Raw genomic sequence first — 3,361 nt, forward strand, 5'->3', positions numbered from 1 at the left:
AGGGGCAGAGGAATTCCCTGGGCAGTGCAGAGGAAGCCTCTGTCACCCAAGTGAAAGGAAGCCGAGAAATCAGGGTGCACCTTGAAGCCCCAGGGCGCTGCGGGGCACGGCTGGGGTTAACGAACACTGCTCCCCCGGCAATCAGAGGTGCAGCATGCTGGGGAAGATGAGCTCTCTCACATCTTTTTGTACAGAAGGATTGTAAGGAGAGGATCTGCCGTTTCATCGTTTTGCTTCCAGCATAAATCTTTGCATTTCTTTTTAACACTGGTGTTTACGGCAGGCTGCTTTGTCAGGCAGGTGAGAAACCTTTGTTCACAGGTGCCTGAGCAACGGCTGAAATTGTAAGCCCTGGTGACACCCAACACTGTTTGCGAAGCTTGGAATCCTGATAAACCACAAGGCTTTCTGTTTGTTTTTAGAATAAGAAAAAGCATTTTTTGTTTGCTTTTAATTACAGAACATCTGAAAATAGTACTGACACTCCCTACTTGGGTGGCTTAAGCCATCTGCATCCCTCACAAAGTATCCAAAGCATGCCCAGGGGCATGAACCTACCTTATCTTTGTACTCTGAGAACTAGCACCTTGCAGCTCTGTTCCACAGATACTCCTCATCATACCTTAAAACCCAGGCGAGTATCACTGCCGGCAGCTTAAGGAAAAGGGGAACAGAAGCACAGAAGCATTAAAAGCTTGCCCCACGCTGCCAGGAAAATTACAGGTAGAGCTTACGTGTACATACAGCCCACATTTCTGCATCCCGAGTGCATGACCACGATTTACATCGGTATTTCAGAAACACTGCTGAGCCTTGGCAAGAAGCAATGGTCTCTTGCGGCTAGAGTATCAGAACCAGGACTGTCTCCAGCACCGCCGGCCGGTGCAGTGCTGTACCTGGACTGCCAACGCTGGGCACAAGAATTACGGATCGTAAAAATAAGTTAAGCTTGAGCTTCTGTGGTCAAGCTGACCCTTCTCAATTCTGGTTCTGAAGTGAACAGCTGCTTTTCAACGCAACCACGGGAGGGCTCGGGGCCTGCCCCTGCCAGCTGTGCCCCCGCTGAGGCGGCGGGGCCTTGCACAGGGACAAGTGGCTGTTCCAAGAGAACGCTTCGATGGTGAAACTTGAGTTCAAAAATAACTAGGAAGGGAAACAACTTATTATCAGGTTATTTGTTCACAGACTACATAGACAGCAGTTTAACAACGTGTAATCACCACTAAACTGTTACAGGTCAAGAGACAAAACTAGTAGGAGGGGTTTGGGGTTTTTTTTTTGCTTTATCTGTAACAATAAAACCCCATAAAATTCAGAGAAAAAAAAAAAGACATCAAGAGTGACCTTCAGAGATCAGTAAGCATTTGAATGTTACAGAGGGAAAAGTGGCCACCTTCCTATTTCAAATCTCTTACAAATATTATCTTCCTCTGCTTCCTGAAAGAGTGATTTCAAAGACTTTAGGGAACATAATAATCAGCATCTTACAAGAGATGGCTGCATAAATTATCTCAAGGTGCTATCAAGATTCACTGCAACGTACCCATGATCAGGAGTCATGATTTTTCCATTTCTATTTTTCCCCCTCCATAAAACTATATATTATCCATAATGATTATGCAAATCCACACCATTAGCACAAAGCAGCAGAGAGAATGAAATCAAACATCATGCCAAGTTATCAATTGCCTTCTGCCCCGACTCGCGCTGCAATGTAAGCATCTATTCAATTAAGCTTCCTGATAATTCCAGCTCTGCACATATGCATGTAATCATCACCCCACCCTGTTTTGGCAGTCTTTGCACCACTCGTCATCTTAATCACTCAGCTGCGCTGAAGGGGGACAAGAAGGGAGCACTAAACTTCTGCCAGGAACATCACAGTGCGTGGGGGGGGGCCTGACCCCACAGCTTTCAGCAAGGCACCTCCGTTTTCCCTCAGGAAGGATCACACCTACCTCAGGCGAAGAAAACCCAAAGGTAGCCCTTCTCATCCCTAAAACAAAAAGCACTTACAAAGACTACGGGACAAGAAAAAACAGTGTGTGCTGTGACCCGCAGTTTCCAGGGGTTCTAGCTGAAAGCAGACAACTAGCAGGCCCGAGGCAGAGGGCACCTGGGCTGCTGGCCACCCTTACTTCACAGCGCGCTCGTTCAGAAATAAAACCTTTTACCCTTCAAACGGGGGTTAAGCAATTACATATTACAGGTACGTTCTCCTATTGCAAGTGTGTTTTATGAAGAAAAAAAAGTCTTTGCAAGACTTTGAAGACAAAAAAACCCCACTATTAAATGCGATTTAGTAAACCGTACTCCCAGAGCTGGGAGTAGAGGCTCTTGCCACTCAAAAGGTACGTGTCTCTCAGCAAAGCTCTCAGCAAGAAATTCAGCAGGTTACGACTCAAGCTGCCAGACCATGTTGTCTTGGTTCCAGAATGACAGACTTTAGGACAGTCCTGGTCACGGGTCACAACCTTACACGCTGTTGTTGTCAATCATGTTTTTGCTTTAGAGTAAAACACTGTCATGGCAGATCTTCAAAATTCAGTCCAAAGGTTTTTGAAACCACCAGTTTTAACATTTAGCACCCACAAATGCACCAGTGGTAACTGAGCATGTGAGTACAAAGAGCCTGTGTTTTCCAGCTCAACTTCTACAGCCTGTGCATTTTTACATGTTTTCTCTTCCAGACAGCGATTAGCAATTTACCCTTTGGACACGTCCATTAAGACCTTACTGCTTAGAGCACAGGGAGAGCATTAGAAGAGCCTATTATCTCCCCACCGAATATCCCACTAGCTACTGTGCCGACCCAGGGTAAGGCTGTACTAAGGCTTTTTCAAAAAAGGGAAGTTCTCCGCCACAGTGGCTACTTTCCTTGTTTGTCCTTAAACAGAAAAAAGAAACAAACCAGGCTGTGATTTCTGAGGGGAAACCATCAGAAGCCAGTTCACCGGTCTGCTGCAACGCATGGTCACCAGTTCATAAAGCGCACGCAGGAGCGGGTGATCTCTAAACGCTACCGCAAAACACACGACCAGTTCTGTAACTACGGGTTGCAAAGTAGCGTCCCCCCAGATCCTCCTTTTCTGACACAAAAAACTCTTGGAACGGGTATTTTCTTTCTATATGGAACACTTCCACAGAATTCGGGGGGTGGCAGACAGGGCAAACCAGGAAACCGGACCACAGAAACACTTGTTTACTTGAGCTGTTTTTTTTTTTAAAAAAAAAAGAAAAAAAAAGCCCTTACAGGACGTTGGAAAACTCTGTTTTCTTCACACGGGGACCCGCCTGCCCTACCCCCGGACCACGATTTTCCGTCCCAGCCCGGGACACGCCGCGCACCGCCGAAGGCGCG

General features: G+C 46.6%; 1 protein-coding gene across 1 annotated transcript in view; it reads right to left on the reverse strand.

Annotated features, from left to right (window-relative positions):
- Nucleotides 1-3,361, reverse strand: part of UBAC1 (UBA domain containing 1) — a 46,138-nt gene that overhangs the window by 20,860 nt on the left and 21,917 nt on the right. The gene's annotated exons all lie outside the window — the stretch shown is intronic.

Source organism: Pygoscelis adeliae, unplaced genomic scaffold, assembly GCF_000699105.1.
Source record: "Pygoscelis adeliae isolate BGI_AS28 unplaced genomic scaffold, ASM69910v1 Scaffold114, whole genome shotgun sequence".
In the NCBI taxonomy this organism is placed as follows: domain Eukaryota; kingdom Metazoa; phylum Chordata; class Aves; order Sphenisciformes; family Spheniscidae; genus Pygoscelis; species Pygoscelis adeliae.